Source organism: Dasypus novemcinctus, chromosome 7 (assembly GCF_030445035.2).
Source record: "Dasypus novemcinctus isolate mDasNov1 chromosome 7, mDasNov1.1.hap2, whole genome shotgun sequence".
Taxonomy (NCBI): Eukaryota; Metazoa; Chordata; class Mammalia; order Cingulata; family Dasypodidae; genus Dasypus; species Dasypus novemcinctus.
Genome location: NC_080679.1, coordinates 95,508,682 through 95,522,554, shown reverse-complemented (window position 1 = coordinate 95,522,554; position 13,873 = coordinate 95,508,682). Strand labels below are relative to the sequence as shown.

General features: G+C 39.8%; 1 protein-coding gene across 1 annotated transcript in view; it reads left to right on the top strand.

Annotated features, from left to right (window-relative positions):
* Window positions 1-7,345: 7,345 nt before the first annotated feature.
* Window positions 7,346-13,873, top strand: part of GALNT13 (polypeptide N-acetylgalactosaminyltransferase 13) — a 592,145-nt gene continuing 585,617 nt past the window's right edge. Inside the window, exon 1 of the mRNA XM_004482209.4 lies at window positions 7,346-7,632. The gene's annotated coding sequence lies outside the window, so the exon portion shown is untranslated. The remainder of the gene's footprint in view (window positions 7,633-13,873) is intronic.

Sequence of the window (13,873 nt, the reverse complement as noted above, 5' to 3'; positions counted from 1 at the left end):
AAGTCAACTTACTAGTATATATGTCATAGGACATAATTAGTCCTGTTGCATGCTTTATGAGAGGTAGCTCTAACAGCTAATTTTTCATGGTCAAGAATCTTATACCTAATTGTAAACGTAGAATGAGAACCCTGGATATTCACTTCATAAAAATAAACAGTATTACAATTCATAGATTCGCACAATTACACACACACACACAGTGGCCATTGTTCAGAGAAGCAGCACAAAGATGTCAATCAAATTGATACAACTGAAAAGTCTGGAGAGAGTTGTGTAAATATTGGAGAATATACTTTGAAATCTGTTTTCTTTATGCATTTTAGTAATTGTCAGTACATTAGCATAAAAATTGTGAATGGTCAATTCCCATGTTTGTGTAATTCTTATTGTAGATTCTAGCACTATGCTCTTTATGGTTAATGACTTTATTGCTTTTATATGATACTGATAACTGTTCCAAGGCAATAACCCTTTAAAAAGCGTTGCTAAAAACATTGCTACATATTCTACCCTAATATTTCTTCCTTACCACTGCCTATTAAGCTTAGAATTATGGGGCCTATTATTTAAATGTTCTATCATTTTTCTTATTCTAAACTATTGGCTGTGTTTTACTACTATACCTATATTACCATGCCCTACATACATAAAAAGCTTTATATTTTTTTCAAAGAATATCTACCCAACTACCTACCTACCTATTTACCTATCTATCTGAGAAATACTTCATACTCAAGATTTAATGGATTGTTATATATTCCAGGTTAATCAATGAAAAAGCCCATGAATGTGTTCTCTTTTTATTTTTAATCTGCAGCACAATAAGACCTTCTAATCATTCAAAATAAAGTGAAATATATCCTTTTATTTATTTAGTTTGTTCCTACAATTTACATTCCTCAGCTAATTATATCACATTTTCCTATTGAGTGATAATCACCTTTCAGCCATTTTTATGTTGAGAAAAGTTGCCTCTTCTCCTGAATTTGGCTATACAGGTGAATTTAAAGTGAAACAGATTCTGCTTTTTATTCAAACTCATAACAATATGTTCAGATATTTTCCAGGACCAAAATTTATGAAACTCCACTTCATACTTTCTACTTCCCCTTACCTAAAGAAATAATTTATGAGCTCACCTATTTTAAATTCCCTCATCCATTACACACACTGTTTTGTTTTGCGCATTCTCTTGCAACATAAATAATTTGCTTTGGATGGGATAGAAGAAAAATAATGATGAGGAAGAAAACCTAATATGATTCCAGGAATCTTTTAAAATATTTAGGTTTAAAATAGTGCTTTGGTACTTCTCTTAGTTTCTTTTTATCTAACATATAACTCTAAGAGAACAACTTTTATCTCTGTGCATTGATGGAGTAAAGAATAATGATGGCTATCTGTTGGCTAAAGGATTTGGGGGTTTGCTGAAGTTATGAATAAGCCTTCAAACAATTAATTGATACCCACTGTTTCAGTTAATGCTTTTGTTCAAGAGGGAGATATTTTAAATATGGCTTTAAATTAAGTTACAAATGAAAACAAAATTTACTGCTATATAGTCTTTTTTTTTGACAAGCTTTCATATTCAAAACTAAAATAGACAATTATTAGATATTAGATGTGAAAATAGTTGTACCAATATAATGGAAGTTTCATTAGCTTTAATAAGCAACTGAAATGCTCTTGAGAGGTTATGCAATTTATTAAATATTTTAATCAATACTTAATCACCTATTGTGTGCTGGACATTGTACTCAGTCCCAGGTAGCAGTGATACAGTCCTTGCTTTCCAAGATTTCAGCTTCTAAAAAGACTATGTATACATAGAATGCTCATAGTGAGGGAAAAAGTTAAAATTGTGCATATGTAATTGCTTCATAATCTGTAACTCTGATAGCACCGAACATTTTACTTCATGTTTGTCATTTGACTTAACGGAGAGGTTAAACTACAGTTCAAAATCACATTTCCTTAAGCGAATGGCAATGATTTCCCACATTGCCTTCCTTGCCATCTATGTACTTATTTTTGTCAATGTACCCTGAATAATGGCATTGTCAAGCTGATGTCACTGAGACTCTTTTGTCGCTCTCCGTGGTACTGAAAGATCTGTAGGCTGAATTTGCTTGTTCACTCTAACTCTTCGACCCTAGTGACTGCTACCCAATCAGTAATTCAGAACAAGGAGAGGAAAGGTCTAGTGGGAAAGGAAAGAGCAAAAAAAGAATGATTTACAGGAGGAGCTTAGCTTTTGATGAATGGAAGGCTCTATTTATTCAACAAAAGTCTACTGTCCAACAACCACTATGCTTGGTGTAAAACTACAACCCTCCCTATAAACAAATAAACCTAATCTCTGCCCTTATGTGTCCCACTCAATGGTGGAAAAACAAACATTAATCGTGAAATTATGGTAAATATGAATTTTTGATTGTTTTAGGTGAATGAAGGAGACAGGGCATTATGGATTATGAGGTAAACTAGAAAATTTGTATGTCTCAATATGAAACTTGGTTAAAAGTAATTCCATTTTCTTCACATTAACTTAGAATATAGTAAAGATGATTCAATTCAAAATTGTGTAAGATTTTCAAATAATATTTTTAAATGTTTTAATTGGAGATTGCTTCCATGAATTCAACTTTTTAAAAACAGATTTTATACTTGAAATGTGTAAGTGTATTATATTTCCTGATAAGGACACTTTTAATTATGATATCAGTTGATCATCAACTTTGAGAAAATTTATTTGCATAACTAGGAGAAAAATACAAACATTTACTTTATGACCAAATGTTTACATTAGGCACATAGTATTTAAAATATATCTGCTCTAATTTTCTGTCATTTTAGTTGTGATTTTGACTTTTCCTGGATATAAATGGATTTCAAGTCCAACCAAAATTTTTATCAGAAAATTCAAAATAGTGATAAAGCTTTTTGTATTTGAGGATTTCACCCATGTATTATTAGAACAGCCAATATTCAGCTTATGTAACTACTCATAAAATTACAAACCAGTATCATATGGGACAGAATTATCTGATATTCATGTTGCTAGAGCTTTGGTTCTTATTTGGATGTGGAAGTTCCTGCCAAAACTTCTGATATTCATGTTGCTAGAGCTTTGGTTCTTATTTGGATGTGGAAGTTCCTGCCAAAACTTCTTGCTCACACTTCTTCAATGAACTGCACCTGGTACTGCATATCTTGCTCCTTGGCACCTGAAAAAAAAAAACCCTCCAACAGTTCCATGAACTTTTTCCCAGTATTCTGCAAGTAAAGTAGAAGAAAAGGTCCAGGAATCGCTACCTTCCAATCTATGCTACCTTCAGGAACAGTGAGGCACACACTCAATCTACACTCTGCCAGACCATCTTCCTAGAAGCCCTGCACAAACTACTTATGACCAGCAGATATTTTACTATGGGTCCTGGCAACCTTATGCAACCCTACTTGGACACTTTTTAGGGGTGATGTGGTCATTATATCATGGCACATCTGTAACCTAGTTGATGCACACTGGTACAAAAGCTCCATGCTTATCCTGCTTCATTTTTTCTTCTGAGAATGTATTGCCATCTAATATAAGTATACACTTATTTACTTGTTTATGACACACTCCACTAAAGCCAAGCATTCCTGAAAGCAGTCTTTTCCACTTTTTTGCTCACTGACATGTTCCCAGTTCCTAGAAAATAATTGGCATGTTGTCACTCAACAAATATTCACTGGATGAATGACTCTAATTTTCATGAGGGCTCCCTTTGTTTCCCTATCTTCAGCCTACATTTATAGGTACTGCTACTAAGGAGGTAAGCACAGCCCCAGATTATAAAGCTTCTTATAGGATATGGAGGGATTTATTAAAAGCAATGAGAAGCCATCGCAGTGTTATGAGCAGAAATAAAAGTTCTTGCTTTCTGTTCCTGTTAATAATGGCACCTCCAATCTCCTACTCATCTAATCTTTAACTCTCAAAATGATGTAAGACTTTTTTCCTTCTCTTTCATTGCTAATAATTTACCAAAAGCTGACAATTTAATTTCAGCAAGATATTTCTATCTCATCCTTTATTTTCCATTTGATTTCAGGCCTTGGCTAACTATAGAATGGACAACTGTATCTGCTAAGCTCATATTGCTGTCTTCAGTATATTCTTCATCTAAGTTATTCTATGTTTTACAGCACACTTATTGAAAAATGTTGCTCACCCATTTATCTAAACAAATACTTCATTGATTAAATATAAATTCCTAGCTTTCCATGAAAAGTAGTTTAATATAACTTTTTATTACTTTTAACACTCATTCACATAAATTATTGTCATTAATCTTTTTTTGTGAGATGGTAAAAACTGTTGCTTTCTTCATTTTTTTTGTGGAAATAATTTCAAATTTAAAGAAACATTGCAAAATTACTAAATGGAACCCCCATACGCCCTTGATCTGGTTTACCAAGTGTTAACAGTTTGTCATATTTACTTCATCATCCTTCCTCTCTCTACGTATTTCTGAACCGTCAATGAGTAAACTGAAGCCCTCATGCTCTTTTAACCTCCAAACATTTCATCTGGTATTTCTTAAGAGCAATGACTTTCTCATACATAATCACAATGAAATTATCAAAATTAGTGAATTTAATATTGACACAAAACTAATTGAAACTTAACTTCTATAAAAGATCTACAGATTAGTATTGCAGACCTTATTCATATTTTTCTGATTGTCCCAATAATGCCTTTTTCCAGTTCAGCTATTTTGCCAGTTCAGCATCCAATTCTGGACTACATATTCCATGTAGTAACACTATCTATTCCATTTCCTTTAGTCTTGAACACTTTTCATGACTGATGTTTTTTGAACGGTATAGACAAGATATTTTGTAGACTTTCCCTTAATTTTGGCTTGATGTTGTTCCCTCATAATTAGATTCAATTAATCTGGAATACCAAATAAATGATGCTGTATAATTCTCAGTTCATCACATCATGAGGCACATGATGCCACTTGGTCCCATCATTGGTGATTTTAACCTTGATCACTTGGTTAAGATGTAGTCGACCAGATATGTCCACTACAAGGAAATTGCTTATTCTATTGTAATTAAGAAGAAACTATGGTAGATTTAGAAAAATAGGCTTACATGATTTCCATTTGTTTGTGCATTCTCCATTGCAATATGACTTTGCAGTTCCTCCTACCAAGACAGGGAGTGTAATACTCCACTCATAGAATCTAGGCCTGGTTATGTGACTTTGGTGGATTAATGGTACCTTGGCAAATGTGTGTGCCAGCAGAACCTTTGCAAATGCTCCAAATTGGTGCTTGCCCTCCCTTGATGTATTTTTCAAATTTGGCAACTGCCTGCACTGAGGAAGACAGGTCTAGTCTGCTGGAAGATGACAGAGTAGATTGAACAAATATGAGCTATCACAGCTAAGCCCTGTATCCCATGGCTAAAAAAGCTTGCCAACCACCAGCCACGTGTGTGAGGCCATCCTAGACCATCCAACACAAACCAAGTCTGCCAGACTAGAGAAGCACTCAGCCAACCCACAGAATGATAAGTAAATATTAATGTTTATTGTTTTAGCCACTTGTTTTGAGATGGTGTGTTATGCAGCAAAACTCTCAATTTCCGCAGAGATACTTCAAGATTTTACACAATCCTGTTACATATCTGACTAGTTATGTAATCCTTGTCTGTTAAATATTATTATGAAGGATGCATTTTGGTCTTGGTCACATTTTTAGAGATGAAGAATTTAAGAATGGAGGTTTATATGACTCTTCCCTGTGGACATATGACTAGTAAGTGGCTATGTCACAATGAACCCCGATCTTTTACCTGTGCCCCAAAGCTTTTCACAACATGCCAAGCACAGGTGATGGCAGAATTGGAACTCAGAGAGAGAGCAATAGAAGGAAATTCTAGAGTCTCAGGCATCATAAACACACACAGAAATACCTATGATAGATAGTCCATAATTGATGGTGGGGTATGGGTGGCAGAATGGACAATATAGGAGGTCATATTCAATATGATTATCATACAAATTTTGTTGAGAATTGACTTTGAGAATCATACAAAGCTATCTCTAGAAACTGTCTATCATGAGTATGAGTAAGAATGTCATTTGCATAGTAGATTGTCATTTACATACTAGATTTTATTTATTTTGTATATGTGTACCACATGGCTCTTAGTATTTTTGAGGTAGCTTTCATATCTTCTCCCAAATCTGCCAAATAAATAGATATGATTAAGAAGTTGCAGCTAGGAAATGTGAAGCAGCACATTGTGGGAACTTTTTCACTTCCTATCAGAAAACTGAGATCCAAGAAAGTCAAGGACTAAAACTAGCCAGAGTCAATAGCGGATAAATGGTATAGCAGGGATTTGAATTCAGCGTTCTCAGTATCCTAGAGGAGTCCCAAATGGCAGTCAGTGATAGGTTCCAAGTCGTCCAGGTGCTAACTATAGCTGAGTCTTAAATCTGCCTTGTGCCAGACACTGTTCTGAAGTCCTTACATGTGTTTAACTGATTCGATACTACGGATTTCTGCTACACTACACCACAACTTTACGTAGAAGCACAAGCATTCGGGTTCTTCAGGAAGTGTGTGTGTGTCTAAGTGTATCAAAGACCAAATGCGGCACCAAAAAAATTACCTTTCTTTCTGATTGAGAAAGGAATACAAAACTCTCCTTCCTTGGACCGTGGTCAAAGACTCACTTTTTCTTTACCTCTCCCTAAAAATTTTAGAGCACAAGAAAGCGCTCTGTGCTCCCAGGTCTCTTACGGTGCCTTCGGTAGCAGCAGCCGCCGCCAGCGCGAGCACTAGGATATTGTCAGCGTGTGTGCGCCGAGACACACAACGAGAGGCGAAACTCCGTCCTTTTTGCTTCAAGAGACCGAAATCTCAAGTGTCCCCGCCGACGGCAGAGGTGGGGTTGGCTGATCCTCCTCCGAGGGCAGTCCCTGGCGCCTCGGCCCCCTCTGCCAGAGCTCGCCGGCTCGTTGCGCGCACCCGGGGTACGCAGGGCGGCTTTCGCCCGGTGGGACCCGCGGGCTGCCGGGGGTCGTGAGGAGCTCTTCAGGGAGAGGAGCCGACCCCACAGCGACTCTCGGGGGCCGAGCCTGCCAAGTATCGCGGGACTTGCGCACATCGCCGGAGCGGCAGCTCCAGGAGCATCTGGAGCGCGCTCGGTGCGCACCGCCCCAGCCCGGGGAGGAGCGGGAGCGGGAAGGGAGGAGGACCGGGGTGCGGGTTACGTAAAGGAGCCCGGCCCAGTGAGAGGCCTCCAGGCTGGGGCTCCGGGAGGGGGAGGGGCCGCACGAGGAGGAGGGGCTGCGAGGGAGCAGCGGGGAGGGGCGGGGGCCAAGTGACCGAGCGGCGGCGGCGGCTCTGCCGAGGTGCTCGTGGACCTCCTCTGTCTCCTGCGCCACTTCGGCCTCGGCGCCCGCGGAGCCTTCCAGCCCGCCGCTGCGCTATGAGGGCGCCTCTTCGGGTCTTGCCGAGGCCGGAGCCGGCTCGCTCTGCTTGCGGGGCAGTGTGAGGAGAGCGGCGCGCTTCGGCGCCGGGGCTGCGCGCGGCGCTCGCGGGCCGCCGCGGCTTCCAGGTGAGCGCGGGTTCCACGCGCCCCGCACTCGGCGCGGCCGGCGGCGCCTGCTGGGCTTGACTGGAGTCTCAGCTCCCTGCGTGGGCTGCTCTTCCCTCTTCGCGGGATCCTTGGCCACGGATAGCAGGTCTCCATCTCTCTAGCGCGACCTCCCTCTCTTCCTCGTAATTGTCAGGGCTGAGTCCCTCTGGGCGACCAGAGTGCCCGGGGAGGGTGCCGCGAAGTCTTGCAGCGAGTGCTAGGGCGCGGAGCCGCTGGTCCCGGGCAGGTCCCAGGGTTGAGGCGCCGTGGACTTGGCTTGGCATGCTCCCGGGCTGTAGGTGCGGCGGGAGGACTGCAAGGCGCGCAACTTTCTGTCGCCTCGGGTCCTCTCCCTGGTTTGCCCGCTACCCGGCTGAGCTGGGTGGGGGGGGGGGGGGGGGGGCGGTGGGCACCGGCCACCCTCTGCGCCCTGAAGGCCTCCCGGCCAGGCAACTTTCTCCAACCAGCTGCGGGCAGCCGGTAGCGGAGGCACCGGAGCTTTTACACAGCCCGGTACTGGGCAAGTGCTCCGCATCTGGGGCGTTTTTCCCGACGGTTGCCTTCCTCTCGGTTTCCCTTTGCCTCTCTCTCTTTCAGTATTCCTCTGCCTCTTATTCTTTCTGTGTGTCTCTCGGTCTCTGACTCAGTTTCTTTTTGTCACTGACACTCTCTTCCCCCTCCTCTGTGCCTGTTTGTCTTTTATTCTTTCTCAGTCTCTCTTGCGATCTGTGTCCCTTTCTTCTATCTTGAGGGCTTGTTCTTCTGTCTTGCAGTATTTTTTTTCTCACTCTCGTTGCTGTCTCTAGTTGTGTGTCTCCCCTCTCCTCATCCCCCTGTCCTCTGCCCAAGCACTAGCAACCTGATCTCGAGGCGCCTTGGTCAGGCAAGCATGCCTGGTCCGCCTGCTGGGCTGCTCCAGGTGCAGAGACCTCCCTCCTCGGGAACCGTGGGGACGCGGTGATGGACGCAACTTACCATTGTTGTGGCTGTCGGGGAGCCCAGGGGCTGAAGGAGGGGCGTAAGGGCCAGAGTGGAGTGGGTGAGCTAGCCTACCCTCCCCGGCGGGTGCGAGGGCGCTGGGCTGTGCTGACCGGAGTGCACGCAGGCTGCGGTCTGGATAGGGAGAGCTGTGGACCGCTCCCGGTGCCCTCTTCTTTGACTGCCGTCCACTGAATTTCCAGGTGGATAGTCCACATTTCCAGCCTTTAGTGGCAGTTACAGAGAAGAAGCAGACGGCAGACAACACATGCCTCGGGATTCAGGGAAAACTAATCTCGAAAGGGTGGGAGCTTTCGTATGGCAAAGGTATTGCAAGCAGAGAAGAGCATTGCGGTTGGAGGGACGGAGGAGGCATGCCTCCCTCAAACTGCCATCCACTCAGTCCATAGGAGAGCGATTTCCTTGGGGGAGATAGCAGTCACTGGTCGCTCTTTTCAGAAACAGCACGAAATTTCAGGTTTCCTTGCCCCTTTCCTAACCCCCCCTCCCCCCTGGGTTTTCAGTAACCTTTATGTGAAGGCTGCCTTTGCTCAGGGGCTTCTCTCTCTCTCTCCTGTTTGTGTTCATGCCCTCTAGTGTTAAAGAATCTTGCCAGTTTGAGAATATTAAAAAGTAAGGTCAACCTATTGGTGACTCTTACTTTGGATCTCTCACCTTCCCATGCCGTTTTCCTATCCTTGGATATCCACAGCCTTTCCTTTATCTTATCCCGACAGTTGCTTTGCATCATGAATCTTTCTTTTCTTTTGATCTTTACAAGCTCCTCTTCCCCTGCAGATTAAAACCTTAATATTGAAATTCTATTTGTGTGATTTCAGAGATGGATAAATTTGGAGAATTTTCATAGCCAAAGGCAGGCTTTGAACAAAAGAAACATGTATTTCTCTGCACTGTTTAGAACAAAACAGGATTTCACATCTTTTCTGTATGCACTTTCCCATCTTAAACTCCACTGAGAATTTTCCCTGGCTGCTCTGCTTGTTTAAGTAAATGCTTTAAGCTCTCGATTTCTGTGATGCTCATCCAATTCCAGAACTTAAACCGCTGGCTTAAGTAGGGGCAGTATATCTCAGATCAGGTTTGGGGAGGAAGACAGGAAAGCTTTTTTAAAGGGTGTACAGTGTGCTGCAGGTGTAGATGAATTCTGGACCAGAGAGGCTAGAGTAGGACTAGATGCTGTCTGAGATATGCTGACCTTGACACAGTGGTGGAAAGCTAGTGTGTGCTTAGTGAAAACTAGTTGGTTGACTGATTAGTATGCAATTGATTATATGTGTCCAAGTCACCCTGCTATGTGAATAAGCTTACATACTGAAAACTGAATTCTTTGTGGGAATTTAGGACTAGTTGAAGAGACGTTGAAACACAAGCCCTCTTCTTCTTTCCAGTTCATGTCACTGTCTGGATTTGCCCCTCTCTGCAAGTCTTTACACTTGATCTTAGGCAAAAAGCCAAGAAGCGATTTTACAAGTCGTTAAATTGACATGTTCTTTAAGAGTCATTACAAAATTGAGGAAGTGAGTTTAGAGGATTTGATGGGTGACATTACTCAGCTTTCCTATTTGAAAGTAAACTGGGGCATGGCATCATTTTTGGGTGATACTTTTCTATGGTTCTTAACAAGTGAAAAGTTTTCTCTTTTAATATAAAGAGCAGATGGATCAGCTTAAAATATTTGGGGGCTATGAATTGATCTTTAAAGTAAATCACATACCCTAAAGAATTTACAGGTTTCCTTATTGCTTCAGATATATATGAGAGGTGTGAGGCTATGTGCATATGAACATTCACTAGGGTGTCTGGAAATGGGGGACTCTATGGAGAGATACTGCTTTTCTGATGATATCTAGTCACATTCTAAAACAGCTAGGTATGTGCCATGAGTATTGTGTACAGGAGCATGTTCAAGGCAATTTTGCTTAAAACTGATACTTATAAATCACCTGATACTCTTCTCTGTCCAATCTTTGCATTGAAAAATAGCCCATACATAGTAAAGGTGAAATTATAATGTTGTTAGAGAAGCCTTCTGACTTCTTACAGATAAGAATTTTCATGTAATGTGCATTTATTTCAGGTAATGCAGTTATGTGAGAATGAAATAAAACATTTCTGTCATTTAAAAGTGGTAGTTGTAACAGGAACATTTCCATTTAATAGAAGGAGATTGTGTATCTTATTAAGACTTTGGCATTTTAGGGAGATGTTGAGAGAACAAGCAACTAATGGATGTTTTTACTCTCTATTTGGGGAAATGAAGCGATGCTAGCTATATTGGTGTCTCTGAATAACAAGAATAGTAAAGAAAACAATTAATGAGAGTAAAGCTTAAGGTATTAAGTCCAACAATGTAAAATAAGTAACAATGCCAGGTGTCTCTGGTGAATGTTCATTGTATACTTTATAAAAATGGACAGTTCTGATAGTTTTATCCTCTTACTCATTTGCCTTATTAGATTTCATATTCTGACAAGACACCTATTAAATAAACAACACAGTCTTGACGATGGCTTTTCATATGTCACGCTTCTTGGGTTTGTATCCCTCTCAGTAGAAACAGGTAGATATCTTAAAAATACTGGAATCGAGCAAGATCACTACTTAAAATCTTAGTGCCTGTATGTCTAAATCTGAAAGAATTTTACTGGGCTTTGATTGTAAATCCTTCTTTCTATTCTTGTCATCAGAATAAACCTGGGTGAAACATCAGTCAAGACCTATGCATATATATGTGTATTGACTCTATTTGGTGAAATGAAAAAAAAAATTGCTCACACACACCCACACACATATAAACACCAAGCATATGTTTGAAAACTTAAGAGATATTTAAAGATTCTGGCCCTGTCTGCTTTGATAAACCATTTATCTTTTTAACAGATTAGACTTCTATTTATAATTTCTGTCTTAAGGTGCATTATTTAATTATATGTATATCCAGATATCTATGTTAAAATTTAATACTTGGATACTAAGTGAATTCAAAGAGATTTGTAAGAATGAATATGCACATTAATTCAATAATTATTGGTCATCCTTTTGGAGCACTGTAAACAGTATCTTTGGAGGGTAAAGTATAAACCTTACAGACACAATTCATTTGATACTTGTTCTTCCTTGGAACTCTGCCTATGCTTCAATTATGTATATATATTTTCTATGTTTATCTTCAGTTTTCTTGATCATCACCTGTAATGGCAGCAAAGAATTGGGTCATGTTGACCCTGAATCTTGAACAGCTTTTTCTCTTTGCTTTGATCTTTGGTAAAATCAGAGTTGAATTTGTGACGCAACTTTAACAATTATGCACAATAGTTCTCTGTGTACTTGAATTATATTTGTGATTAACTATTACTATATTTTTGCAGTTTCAGGTTTTATACAAATGTTTTCACTGCTATAATGAATTCTATGATAAACCCATTTTGTTGTTTTTAGCAGATTCTCTCTTAAAAAATGAGAGACCAGTAATAAAACTGATAAGCAAGGAGCTGCTCTACATAAAACAGGAGTAGGAACTCAGAACCTTACCACACCTGCCACTTCACCCTCTTTCACCCTTTCTCTGGCAGCTATGACAGGTTGAGTTTTCTGTGGAACATAGTTTTTAAAAACACTGGCCTATACTCTACATAGCCCATTTCAGTGTTCCATATATTCTAAATTTGATCCTGACTCAAACAAGACCATAATAGACCTGTGTACTTTTACTATTATTTGGGTGCCTTGTAAATTGTTTCACTGAGCTACATTTTCAAAAAAGATTCTTGACTTGCATTAAGTATTGATGGTAAGTGTGCTATTGGAGACTTTTTTAATTCATTAAGGAGAGTCACTTTTATAAGGCTCAGTGGGGGAAATTTTTCTCAAACATTAATGCCAGGAGACACAATGTGCTTCATTCTATTCATTGGCATTTTATATTACAGACACTGAATCATGTAGCGGTTTCTCTCTTTGCTTTGATCTCTGGTAAATGGAGTTGAGTTTGTGACCCAAGTTTGCATTATGCACAATCTTTCCTTGTGTACTAAATTTGCAGGGGCTTTCTTTTACTAATCTACCTTTTACTAATCTACCTTTATTATTTTTTACTAGAGAAGTTGTAGGTTTACAGAACAATCCTGCATAGAAAACAGAGTTCCTATACATTGCCCTATTATTAACACTTTGCATTCTTGTGGTGCCTTTGTTGCAACAGATGAAAGAATATTATTAAAATTGTACTATTAACTATGGTGAATGGTTTATATTAGAGTTCACTGTGTTGTACAGTTTTTCATCTCTTTTTAAAAATTTTATTCTAGTAACATATATACAACCTAAAATTTCCCCTTTTAACCACTTTTGAGTATATATTTCAGTGCTGTTAATTACGTTCACAATATTGTGCTACCATTACCACCATTTATAATCATATGCTTAATCTTAGATTCATTGCTAAGAAATTTTTTTAGGTGACTAAAGACATTTATATGTTTCTAAATGTATTTTATAAGTCCCTTGTAAATTCATTTTCAGTTGTGGGTATTCCACATTTACATTTTCTTTGTATGTCTCAGGTCCTATTTGTTCAAGCTAAAATTCTTACTTTGTAAAAGTTGTTACCACATGTTATTAAAAGATTGCTGGGGCATAAAATTGAAATATAAGAAAAACTGGAGACGTTCCTTTCCTCTGAGGATCCTAATTCATCATATGTCCATGTAGTTATAATCCACATGAACTTTCAGAATGTCTCTTAAAGACTGCACTACTATAATGTGGAACAAACATCTACCCTTCACAACTAAAGCAAGAATCAAAATATTGTTTGTTAAAAGTGGTTCCATTTTGATGGCTAATCTTCCCAAGATAACTTAAGAGGTGAAGTAGGGAGAATAGTAAACATATTTGTGATTATACTATAAATATATGTTATGTAAGAAAATGAAACACTGTCCACATTACATCCTCAGACTTCTTTTGCTTTTTTTTTAGATTTTATTTTTTATTATTTCTCTCCCCTCCCCAAGTTGTCTGCTCTCTCTGTCCATTCGCTGTGTGATCTTCTGTGACTGCCTTTATCCTTATCAAGGGCACTGGGAATCTGTGTTTCTTTTTGTTGCATCATCTTGTGTCAGCTTTCCGTGTGTGCAGCGCCATTCCTGGGCAGGCTGCACTTTCTTTCGCGCTGGGTGGCTCTCCTTACGGGGTGCACTCCTTGCGCGTGGGGCTCCCC